Source organism: Octodon degus, unplaced genomic scaffold (genome assembly GCF_000260255.1).
Source record: "Octodon degus isolate 3935 unplaced genomic scaffold, OctDeg1.0 scaffold00022, whole genome shotgun sequence".
Lineage (NCBI taxonomy): Eukaryota > Metazoa > Chordata > Mammalia > Rodentia > Octodontidae > Octodon > Octodon degus.
Window position 1 is genome coordinate 12,847,945 of NW_004524598.1, and position 13,562 is coordinate 12,861,506.

The following is a 13,562-nucleotide window of genomic DNA, read 5'->3' on the forward strand; positions in this document are numbered from 1 at the left end:
TGGCAGAACCGGGGATTGAACTCAGACACTTGCAGTTGCCAGGGAAGCGCTTCTTCTACTGAGCCATCTCCCCAGCCCCAAGCCTTCTAGTTCTTGAGATTAAAAAAAGATAATAAGGTTGATTTCATCAGGAGTCAAAAAGCCAAGTACTCAATTCAGACAGATCATGTATGCAATAAAACCAAAACCTATTGATCTAGTAATAATGAGATGGACATCCCAAATGCCAAGAGATAACATCATCAGTAAAGACAAACAGAATGGGAACAAACAAAACAGTTTTACAGAGCCATTTAGATTTCATGTCTTCTAAGACTGGGCATGGTGGAGTGAGCCTGTAATCCCAGCTCTTGGGAGGCAAGATAATGAGAAGATCCCCCAGAAAGAGCAATAATGGGACAGCCATCCACAACAAAACTAGCTATTTGCCCGCATCATCTTCTCCCCAGAGCAGCGCTACTCGCCTGTCATGGGGCAGAGAAGCGTGAGGTGCACAGCCGCCTTCCTCGTACTTTCTGAGTACTGCCGAGTGACCTCTTTCAGTGTCACCCCGTCCAGCACAAGTGAAACTTGCATAGGTGAGGCCTCCAGGAACAATAGGGTAAAAAGCGTTGGTACTCCTCGCAGCAGCCATGCAGTGTCCTAGCCGTAGCCTGTTCTGCACAAGAACCCTGCAGCGTTCTCAGCTGAGTGTTTTAAAGGCCCCACAGCTTTCGCTACAGAGCATCCTCCAGTGTTTGCCATTACCGCCCAGAGACGCCCAATCCGTAGAGGACCTCAGTGGCTGAAACCAACATCAAGCACAGCACAGAGAAACCAAGCAGTCACCTCCCGACGCAGTTGCCAGCAACCGGCTGATGACTGGCAGCAGTTCAGCTCTTGAAGCTGCGAGTGCCCTGCGACTGGTCCCAACTCCTACTGCCAGTCGCCTCTACTGTGCTCACTTCTGCAGCCATGTGTACACATACAAAAAGTTCTCGTCCCTCCTGCTATGCACTTCTTAATTAAACTCTGCTTCGTCTGCTGTAAATCCTACCACCCCTGCTCTCTTTTGATTTCCAGATCCACGGAGTATCTTCTCACTCCTGGGAAAATTTATAGGTTCAAGCCTTAAAATTTAGCCTTTCATGCTTTGAATTGAATTTGTCGAATGACTGTCTATATTCCAACAAAACTCTCTGTACAAAAATAGGACATTAGTAAGACTTGGCTAGGGAATTTCAATTGTCCATTTATTAGTCACTCTGTACTTGCTATGACAAATAAAAACATGAGTTTGGAGTTAAAAAAAATGAATTTGTCTGCTCTTGCAGTGTTATCTTTTATATATCTTCTTTTATTACTTCATTTATATTTTATTGCAGTACATAATAATTACATTTTCAAGAGGATTTGGTGCATGTACATAACATATTTCAATTCTTTTTACTTTACTTTCCCTTCCTTCACCCCTCATCATCTCTTGGTTCCCTTCCCATTTGCAAAAGCTCTATCTTCCTTTCCCATTGATTACCTTTTATCTGATCTTTAACTTATCTCTACTTTAGGTTTCTTGCATATTTTTTAAGCTTGTGCATCTATTTCACTTAACATTATTCTCTCAAGGTGCCTCTTTCTCAAGTGACTCAAACTTATCCTTCTTTACAGCAGAGTAATATTCCATTATTTATAAATGCCACATTTTCTTTATCCACTCATCTGTCAGCAAATAAATATGTCACTTCCAAGATTTAACTACTATAAATTGTGCTGCTATAAACATAGATATGGAGGTACCACTACAATGTCTTTTTTTGGGGGGGCCCAATAAATTGCATTAGATAGTCTCACTTATTTATTTTCTCTTTTTATGTTCCCCTCTCAGAAAGATGCCTAGAAAAGGAATCGATCAAATGAAATTTTTATTTTCAAATTTTGGAGGAATCTCCATTCTGATTTCTATATTAGTTATGATAGTTTACATTCTCACAATGTAAGAGGGTTTCATTTTCTCTTCAACCCCGCCAGCATTGGCTATCATGCTATCCATTCACTTTTGTTTTGTTCAGCTCTTTTAATCATTGTTTCATAGTTTTTAGTGTAGAGATCTGCCACCTCTTAAACATGTTATTGTTTTGGATACTATTATAAATGAAACTGTTTGCTTGATTCTTTTGTCAGAGAATTTATTGATGCATATAGAAAGGCCACTGAAATGTATTGTGCAACTTTATAGCATTTATTCATTAATTATAACAGTTTTGGGGGGAGAATTTAGGAGATATATATATATATATATATATATATATATATAGAGAGAGAGAGAGAGAGAGAGAGAGAGAGAGATTCATGTCATCTGTAAAGAGAAATCATTTACTCTTTCTTTTCTGATTTAAACACCTTTTATTTTTCTCTCTTGTCTAATTGTTATGTACTATGTACTATGTTGAATAGATGTAGGAGGAGTTGGCACATAGCTTTATTTCTGATCTAACAAATGTTGATCACTTTCGCCTCTCAGTATGATGTTAGCTAGCGTATTTATCACTCATTACCTTTATAGTATTGAGATGCACAACTTCTGTGCCTGACTTTGTGAGATATTTTAACATGAAAGTATGCTGAATTTTGTCACATGCTTTATCTGCATCTATTGAGATGCACTTTATCCTTCATTTTGCTAAAAATAATGTACCACAATGCTTTATTTGGATACCTTGAAGCATCTTTGCATCCAAAAAACAAATCACATTTGATCATGGTGACTGATCTTTCCAATGTGTTTGCTGATTGTTTGCCAGAAATCTGTTAAGTATTAATGCATGAATGTTCATCAGTTATGCTGGCTGTATTGGTCAACTTTTCTATCATTGAGACACAATAAACTACACACACAATTCAGGGAGGAAAGATTTAATGGACCTCACAATTTGGGGGTGTGTTCAGTCCACAGTTGCCTGGCTCCAAGGTGACAGCTTTCTGACAGAAGGACATAGTGCAACAAAGCCATTTTATTCATGGCAACCTGAAAGCAGATTTACAATAACTAAAATTGCCAAACAAAAGAAGAATAAAATTCTTTCACCATTGGAACACCAGGAACTCACATTGTCCACATTGTTCCCTCCTCACTGATGTCGCTGTGGTGTTTCAGTCAACTGTACAATTTATTCCTGTAGTTGAGAAAATGACCTGTCCAAAGCTTTGAGGACTGTTGCTCCCTCTTTACTCATATGCTGATTTTGAACTTGGAATATGCTACCTGTGCATACCTCTGTAGATCCAATTATACTGATCAATTTCCAGGGCAAATATTGTAAACTTTGGTGTCTTCTCTTCACAGATTGTTCATGCCTTTATATGACTGACACATTGCTATCCCCAGTGCTGATGGATATTTTCTATTTCAATTTTACTTTTTCTCTCTCAAGGTTTCTGTCAATCACACCATCATTAGATTTTTTTTTTGATTTGCACAGAACTAGATTTAATTCGTTCTGCCCTTCCCCGCTCAGCCTTACTAGGTGCCCCCTTCCCCTATGAGAAGCTCTATTGTGTGTGGCAGAAGTAGATAGCTGCTTATTATAAAAGTTTTCTGGGTTTTTTTCTGGTAAATTTTGATCTTCACAATAGCCTGTCACCTATGAATTCTGGGAATGGGAGCAATGGTGCATTGCAATTAAATTTTACTCCATTCTGTTTGGAGGTTCTCTAAGTGTGTGGGTTAGAGTGGTCTACCTTTGCCTTGCCCAGAGAGGAGATAATTTGATCATGGGTTTATTTTACACACCAGATTATCATAGAAGACTAACTTGCTCCTCCCTCAGCCTGGGACTTTCCATAGAGGGCGTAGGTACTGGATCAGGGTGAGGGGCTATCATGATTTAGGCAAGGACAACTTTCACTCTAAATGATCTGTTTTGGTCCAGATGGGTTGTCTTTTCATTTATTGACCCATACTAGACTTTATCTTTTGCCCTCACTTCAGATAACCTGTTTTGGTTTTTTTTTTTTTTTTTTTTGGCACCAAACTGGAGGTCCTCCCCAGCACTGGCACTCCCTACTTAACCACAATGAATCTCCTATTCACTGATTTCTATTGGATGCCAAAGTATGCTTTATTTTTTGTGCCACCACATTAAATTTTATTTCTGGAAAACTTGGTGCTGGGCTACTTGCACTGTACCCTCCTTTCCCCAAATTAACAGAGGTGCCTGGACCTTGGAACAGAAGCAAAGTTCTATAGTTAAACATTCCCAGAGCACACCACTGGAAAGTGGGTATAAACTAAAGAGATCTCCACACTAGCAACAAATTCTTCCCGCTATAATCTACTCACAACTGTCAGTACACAGAGAGAGAGAGAGAGAGAGAGAGAGAGAGAGAGAGAGAGAGAGAGAGAGAGAACATGAGAAAACAAGGCAACAAAATGCCTTCAAAAACTCCCAACTCCACAAAACTGATTCAAGGGACATCAGGGAGGAGGAAATCAAAAGCTGAACGAGTGAATCATACGAAATGATTTTTTTAAAGGAACAAAAATCAGACCAATAAGGCACTCAGTGAGTTCAAGCAGTATGTAATAGATAATGGCCTTAATAAAATGATCAATGAATGTGCAGAAAACAGTTATAAACTAGCTCATCTAAATAAAACAATACAAAAATAATAAGCACCTTAGCAAACAATTAGAGTCCATGAAACGGTACCAAACAGAAATCTAGAAGGTGAAAAATTCTATTGAATGTAGGGACAGCAGAAGTGAACCATGTGATCACAGAATGACAAAACTAGAAGATAGGAATGATGCAGGTGAGTATATACTTAGAGGTACCTTAAAAGTAGCAACAGTAATTGAAAACTGGACACAACAACTTCTATGTGATACAATGAAGAGATCTAATATAACTGGAGTTAGTGAAAAATTAGAAGACAGCACAATTTGCATTTAAAACACCTGATTACAGAAATTGTAGAAGAAAACTTTCCAAATATGGGGAAATAGAGGGCCGGCCAAATAGCTCAGCAGATTGAAGTGCCTGCAAACAGGCACAGGGGTTGGGGGTTCAATCCCTGGGCCTGCCATGCTGGCCCTGCCCCTGGAACACACTGAGACTGCAACTGAGACTGGGTGTGGTGGTGTGTACCTGTAATCCCAGCCCTTGGGAGGCTGTCAACAGGCAGATCACTACGAGTCCCATCTGGTAGTGAGATCCTGAACACCCTGTAGACCCTTCACTAAAATACAAAAAAATAAATAAATAAATGGGGAAAGAATTTAATACACAAGTAACCAAGGCATGTAGAATCCCAAATAGCTATTTATAGTCAAAAAATAACTTGTTCCTGACATGTCATAGTTAAAATACTCAAAATCCAACAAAAAGGCAGAATCTTAAACGCTGTTAAAGAAAAGCAACAAATCACTTATAAAAGTAAACTCAGAATCACAGCAGACTTCTCAACACAAACCTTGAAGGTCAGGAGAACTTGCAGTGAAGTACTTTAAACACTCAAAGAAAACATCTTCCAGCCGAAAAGACCATCTTTCAAAGTTGATGGAAAAAATAAGGCCTTTCCATAACTAAGAGCACTTTAAGAAATTCATGACCACCACAAAAGCACTCCAAAAAAGTCCCAAGGACATCATGGAGACAATGAAGCCAATATTCCCCAAAAGTCTAATAGAATGAATACATTGTGTAAGGTAGCACTTAAGCAAAAGGGGAAAATATCAATCAGCAACAGAAAATAATGTGATGAAGAAATCAGCATCTTTCAGTAATAACTTTCAACATGAATAGTCACAACTTCCCAGTCAAAAGATGCAGATTGGCAAGTTATACCAAAAAAAACTAATGGTATTTTGTAGAAAAGGAATACATTCAATGAAAAAAGAAATTCATACACTAATAATCAAAGAATGAGAAATAATATTCCGTGAAATGGGAACCTGAAAATAAGTAGGAGTACTATCTTATTTTCTGACAAAATAAACTTCAAGACAAAACTAAGGAGAAGAGGCCAAGGTTACTACATTTGGGTCAAGAGAAAAATTCCACAGGAAAAGATAGCAATTATAAGTACATACACATGACTGACACATTAACTTTATAAATCAAATACTATTGAATATAAAATAAATCATATAAACATCAAAACAATTATAGTGGATGATAGCTTAAAGTGCCTTTCAGAAGCATGAATTCTTCTTTTTAAGGACAACTTTTTATTGCTACCAGAGGCTTTTATCACTTGGTTTTTATCACATGGTTCTTTACTGTAATACCTTCCTCAGACCACAAAGACAGCTCAGGATCCAATAGTCCATAAGAGAAGTACAGGTAGGTTGGGAGACATGGAATAACTTTAATCAGAAAATCCTAACACCCTAATATAAATGAGGGTACTGAATTACACAAATTACACATTACAGACTCAAATCATAGAGCTACCCCAGCATCTACACAGTCTCCTACTGATCATAAATGAGTAAAAACAGATAAGTTACAAAACCTAATTATGTTATGTTTTCTTGGTGAACACCTGGATATATTAACTTTGTCACAAATTCTTTTATACAAATGTCAGAAATGCTTTCAATGGGGGTTGGGGAGATGGCTCAGTAGAATAAGTGCTTCCCTGGTAAGGGCAAGGGCCTGAGTTCAAGCTCCGGTTATGAAAAAAAAAAAAAAAAAGTACTTTCAACAAATCTAAGTATTCCAGTTCCATGACATCTTAAAGTTTAGATAAAATATAGCAGTAATTTTGTTTTTAAACTCTAAAATCTAAGATGAGACAAACACAAAACCAAGTGGTAATGTGAAAAAAAGCACATTTTTCTTTTACCACTTTTGATAAATCTGGGCAGTTGCAAAGTATACTTTCTAGACTAATTGGAATCTAAATCATGGAATAAAAATGGCTGTCACACCAGTTTTGCTACTAAAAGGGGGTGGGTGTATACCTATTCAGTGGAAGGCAGAAAATATAGATCAATGAGCATAAAATTCATTAAGTATCCACCAGAAAAAAAAAGCAAAATAAAAGAAAAATAAATCAGGATGCGGGGGAAAAGGGCTGACAGCTGTTAATTTTGGAATTTTTCTCCCAAACAATTTTTTGAAATAGAGCAAAATACAGTTTAGTAAAGAAAAGAGCACAACTAACATACTACAAAGAAAATGTTTTGGTCAATATTTTTGGCCTTTAGACAATGCTAAATTATACTTAACTGCACAAGTAGAGGAGGATTTCTTTTTCAAATCACCTGATAAAGTATATATCACCTCAGAGCCTTTCCTAGTTTTACAGGTTGTTCACAAAGTAGCCAACCTTCATTTGCATTGAAAAATGACACATGTTGAAATGACTTGGCAGGACCTTCCTTGGCTGCCAGCTCACAGGCATGGAGCTTCTGCTGGTGCTGGTCCAAACTTTTAAGACTGTATGTAGACTCTGAGTGGTCTGCAGAACACAGGAGAGCTGTAATCTGTGGGCCCAGTGTGTGCAGGCACAAAGCTTTCCTGGTGCCATTTAAGAACTTTGACAGACTCTCCACAACTTGCAGAATTCTGGTAAACTCTGACCTTCATTAGACCCCAGGACACAAGTGTGGAGCTTCTATTGGTGCAGGTCCAAAATTTAAGGACCTAGGAGAACTCAGTGGCCTGCTTGACACAGCAGAGAAACAATCTGAGGGCCCAGTGATAGCAGGCACAAGCTTTCCTGGAGCCGTTTATGAACTTTGGCAGACTCCAGGCAGTCTGTGGGACTCTAACTGGGTGATTACTGGGAGCTTCAAAAATGGCAGAACACAGGAGCAAAAGACAATCGCAATCCTCTAGACCACAAAGAACAAAGACAGGAGACAATGATATATAAGAACTTAGAGATCATACACCTGAAATCTCTGAAATGATAGCAACTAAAGTAAAGAAACATGACCATCAGGCTATAGAAAAAATAACATCAGAAATGATCTCTCCAAAAGAAAAAGAAAGGACTGCAACCAGGAAAGAATTCCTCAGCACAATTAAAGAAAACATCGAAAGAAAAATAGAAGAGAATAGAAAAATGATGGAAACACTGAATGAACAATACAAGAAAGAATTAGAATGCATGAAACAGATTCAGATATCCAAGAAATTAAGAACTCCATTGAAAGCCATCGAAACCACTTCAATGAAACTGAAGATAGACTTTCATACCTCAAAGAGAGTGGTGCAGCTAATGAACATAAAAACAATCTCTTAAATATCATAAGAAAGCAGGGAAATAATAATTTAGCAGCTACAAGGTAACGCAAAGATAAATAATATAACAACAATATGTGTCAATGAAGCACCAGGAGAAACACACACACACACAATTCGTAGAAGCACTACCAAAAAATTTTCCAAACATGACAGAAGAAACTGACATACAGATAAGGGAGGCCTACACAACTCCAAAGCCATAATCGCAGTAAATCTCCATCTAGACAAATAGTAATCAAGATCACTAAAATGCAGCAAAATAATAGAATAGTTAAAGCTGCTAGAGTAAAAAAACAGACCTAAAATGGAAAGCCTATGAAAATGATGGCAGATTTCTCAACACAAACCATCAAATCAAGAGGAGCTTGGAATGAAGTATATCAGGTCTTGAAAGTAAATAACTATGGACCCGGGAGATGGCTCAGTAGAATAAGCACTTCCCTGGCAAGTACAAGGGCCTGAGTTCAATCCTTGGTTCCACCAAAAACAAGAAAGAAAGAAAGAAAGAAAGAAAGAAAGAAAGAAAGAAAGAAAGAAAGAAAGAAAGAAAGAAAGAAAGAGAAAAAAAAATAACTTCAAACCTAGATTGATGTAACCTGCAAAACTGTCTATCAAATTCAATGACAAAATAACATACTTCCATGACAAAGAACAAATGAAGCAATTCATGACCACCAAACCAACCCCACAAATAGTACTAACAGATATTCTAGAAAGAGACACAAGTGATCATAGTTGTAAGAACAGCAAAAAGGACCCATAAAGCAGAGTAAGGAATGACAAGGAGAGGGAAGGTATGGAAACTAGAACAGGAAAATAATGACAAACATAAGCCAATATGCATCAGTTATAACCATCAATGTAAACAGCCTCTATTCACCAATCAATAGAAACAGACTAGCAGAATGGATTAAAAAATAGCATCCAACAATGTGCTGCACGCAAAAAAAAAAACACATTTGACTCAAAAGGAAATTCACAGACTAAAAGTCAGAGGATGGAAAACCATCCTCCATGCTATAGGAAATCATAGAAAAGCAGGGGAAGCTATCCTGGTTGCTGACAATATCAACTTCAAACCAAAAATCATCCAAAAAAATAAAGAAGGTGACTACATACTTGTTAATGGAAAACTACAAGAGGAAGAGATAACAATTTTAAATATATATGCATCCGATGTAGGAACACCCACCTACATTAGGCAAATTTTAACAGACATGAAAACATTAGCTGAGGGCTGGTGAGATACCTTAGCAGATTAAAGCACCTACTTAGGCAGACAGAAGGACCAGGGTTCAATCACTGGCATGCCATGCCGGACCTGCCCCTATTGTACCCTGAAACAGCTAATGAGACTGGGCATGGTGGTGTGCACCTATAATTCCAGCACTTGGATGGCTGAAAACAGGAAGATCACTATGAGTCAGATCTATGTAGTAAGACCCTGTAAACTCCATACTAAATACATAAAAAAAATTTTTTTTAACTTGGCAATAGTACAATTGTAATAGACAACTTTAACATGCCACTGTCACAAAGAGAGAGATCAACTTGGCAAAAATCATCAAAGAAATGAAGAACTAAACCAAATTTTTGAAGAAATTGACTTCATGGACCTTTACAGAGACTAGGCATGGTGCCATGCACCTGTAATCCCAGCTCTTGGGAGGCTGTAAACAGATGGATCACTACGAGTCCAATCTAGTAGTGTGACCCTGAACACTATGTAGACCCTTCCTTAAAAATACAAAAAAAAATTTTAAAAGACCTATACAGAGTGCTTCACCCAGCAACAACAGAATGCACATTCTTCTCAGCTGCACACAGGACATTCTCCAATGTAGTAGCACACAGAGCACTTTTTTTTCCCCATTGGGAAAGGTTTTTAATATCAATGTACTTTAAATAGATTTTTTGAATATTCACTTGCTTAGTATACATCATAAAATATTTAATTTTTTCTATTTTTTCCTCATTAACTTTATTAGAAATCAATAATTATATAGCATATTAAAATTGTAGACAAGGCGGCTACCTAGCACAGCGGTTTCCGCGCCAGGCTCTATAGCGCAAGGTCGCTGGTTCGAGCCCCCGTCGCGACCCTTTGGGGCCGGGGAGATGGCTCAATGGAATAAGTGCTTCCTTGGCAAGCACAAGGGTCTGAGTTCAATCCCTGGTTCTGAAAAAAAAAAATGTAGACAAATATTGAAATGTGAAATATATAAGATGTAGACAGTGAATTTTAGCGAAATATGTCTGAAAAGAATACATAGCATTAATAATGGAGATTAATAATGGATTGCACATTGTAAAAAGTTTATTTACAAACTTAAATGACATAACAATAAAAACTTTCTAAGATAAAAATGAAGAAGAAAGAATTTGCGGGTCATATAATAGTTCACTCTGTGCCAAAATCAAGAAACTTCTGTTCATATAATTAGAATTCTCAAAGTAGAAAGGGGTAGAAAATGAATTTAAAGATTTAAAATTTCTGAGTTTAGTTGAAATTATAGCACCACATTTCCAAGAAAAATGAACCTTTTGCACAAGAAATATGAATAAAATCATACCAAGATACCCAAAAATGAAATTGTCCAAAACTAATTATAAAGAAAAAAATCATTAAAACATGTGAATAAAAACCTAATAGCTATGAAAGAACAAAATAAAATTGTATCTTACTCCACATTAGAAGAAAAAAAAGCAAGTAAGTAAGAAACTAGGCTAATTAATTCAAAGGACTGAAAAAAATTGTCCTCATTGAATTTTACACGTTATACTTTTGAAAACTAAAAGTAAAATATTTTCCATGTATACAAACTTGAAATATTCTAATATTGCCAGACATAGCATAAAGAAAATAACAAAGGCCATAATCCAAAAGGCAAGAGAAGTTGTTATATGGTCCTGGATAAAGAATAAAGAGCTCTCAAAATGATAGTTATGCAGGACTATGTAAAATACAATTACACTAGACAAATCTATTTAAAAGGTCACTGAAGATTTCCACAAAACAGTATCAATCTTATATCAGGTTATATACATATTTTTTCATGTGTGTGTGTGTGTGTGTGTGTGTGTGTGTGTGTGTAATGTGTGTATGTAAACGACAAGGGAAAAGTAATACAAAGTCAATGGAAAATGGAAATATACTTTTTAAAGATTCTAATACTAGGAGAAAGATATCATACCATGTCTTATAAGTAGATTGTAAGTCACCGATACAGTATAAAGCATAAAACAAAAATTAAAATTAAACAAATTTCAGAAATTAATTAAATGTTAATTAATGAAAATTAAATTTATTGTTTCAAAACAATATTCAAAATTAAATTGTGAGTCCAACTAAGAGGCCAGAATGTAGTGTATCATATGTACGAATCTGTGATAAATTCAGAGTACTCACATAGTATTTGAATAGGTTAATATATACAATTTTTTCTATTTTAATTCAAATTTTTACTCTCTTTAAAAAATAAATAATTTAAAAAGAAACCACATGACAGTAACTGGTTGCAAAGTTGAACAATGGGAACCATGTCCCTCTCACCTTGATCAATCAGTACCACACACATAACCCATAATTTCTGCAGCACTGTCTTCTTTATAGAACTGCTTGACCCTATCATAGGGCATCCACTTCCATTTCATCCATTTTGCATTTAGCCAAGAGGTGTTTGCACCCACCAACAGCTAGGAAATGATGGTAGAAGGCTGCAGTACCTCTGACCTCTGACAGCAAGCCTCTGACTGGCTTGCTGTTCTTGCAGAATGCTGGTCTTCAGACAAAGGAGCTATATAATCTGAATGCTCCTCTGACACAGGTCACCAGGGTGTCCTTGAGGGAACAGTAGACATACACAGAATTTAGAAGCAGGGAAGACTTCAAAGTAGAAAGGTGATGTGCCATCCGTGTTCCACAGTGGATCAGCTTGGAGCTCTCAATCTGCACTTTCAGAAGCAGTTCAATGGTAAGTGGAAGCTCATTGAGAATGAGTTTCTCCATATGCAAGCTAACCAGGGACAGAGCAAGCACAGATCCTTTGAATGGCAGAAGTTGGTTGCAGATCATACAGTAAAGTAGCTGTTTGGTAAGGACTGCCAGTTGCTGAGATGGGCTTAATGTGGGCAAACTGAAAAGTAACTGAGACCTAGTTGGCACTGCAATGATGTGTAAAATGTGAAGAACTCAAACTGTAGCTGTGTGAAAATCAATTCACCCAGAATAATTACTTCTATACTCAGAATTTCAGAAGAGGAACACCCACAGAAAATGTCTCTTGCAGGTATCCTCAGTACCACAAGCTTCTCATCCTTTTCAATGGTCTTGGCAGTCAGGAAATAGCAGCTATTTGCAACAGAGCTCAAGTATTCTGGATGGGACTTTACAGTAGGTAAAATCCTGTCCAAAAGAACTAATGTTTCTGGGTAAAGGTTGAATTGGTACTTGAGTTCATTCAGCCACTGAATTACTTCATCTCTCTGGGATAGAGAAACACTCTGACTTGTAGGCATTATCAGCACATTTACCTCCCACATCTAGGCTTTCCTAGTGATTGTCTTTTTCAATAAGAAAGACAACCTGTGGTTTCCCAAAGGCCTGGAAGCTTCATGAAATCCTTTGGATCTGCCTGCCACCCATTTTGATGGAACTACCTATACTTCGTCCTTGGCATCTTCTTCCTCCTGCTCCTCCCTAGTGGAGCTGTAGGACTCCCAGAGGTGATGCGGGAGCATCCAGGCATCCTCCGTCTCTCCACATGCAGTGGCAGGTCAAGGACTGAGGACAGAGGAAGCAGAAGGCCGGGCCAGGGGCACAGGGCACAGCAGGATACACAGCTATGGCAGTATTGTTACAGAGTCAGTTCCATGATGTGCCAGGGGAAATGCCTACAGGAGAAAGTGTGAGAGCAAAGAAGGGGAGAAAGAAAATAAAGAGAAGAGAAGAGAGGAGGGGAGAAGAATGAAGAGAAAGGGAGAGAAGGGGAGAAGAGAGGAAAGGAGAGAAGTGAGGGCAAGGCAAGGCAAGGCAAAGCAAAGCAAAGCAAATAGGGAAGGGGGTAAAAATAAGAAATAGTAAGAGAGCCACGCCAGAAGGCTGGGGGGGGGGGAGGAAGGAAGGAGCCCAGAAGCATAACTTCTACTCTAGATTTAAACCTACCCAATTTCTCACTCCATCCTTCTTTCCATCATTGGTCCATGCTCCACCACACTCCCTCCCAAGCTAAAAGGCTACTGCCCTGCTTCTCAGGGCCTGAATTATCAACTTCAGATCCACAACTGCTGCTGTATTTGTCATACTAATAAATCTTCAGCCTTGAT

At 37.8% G+C, this 13,562-nt stretch overlaps 1 pseudogene; it reads right to left on the reverse strand.

Moving 5' to 3' along the window:
* Positions 1 to 421: 421 nt before the first annotated feature.
* Positions 422 to 12,977, reverse strand: LOC101567839 (annotated as a pseudogene).
* Between the last annotated feature and the right edge of the window lie 585 nt (positions 12,978 to 13,562).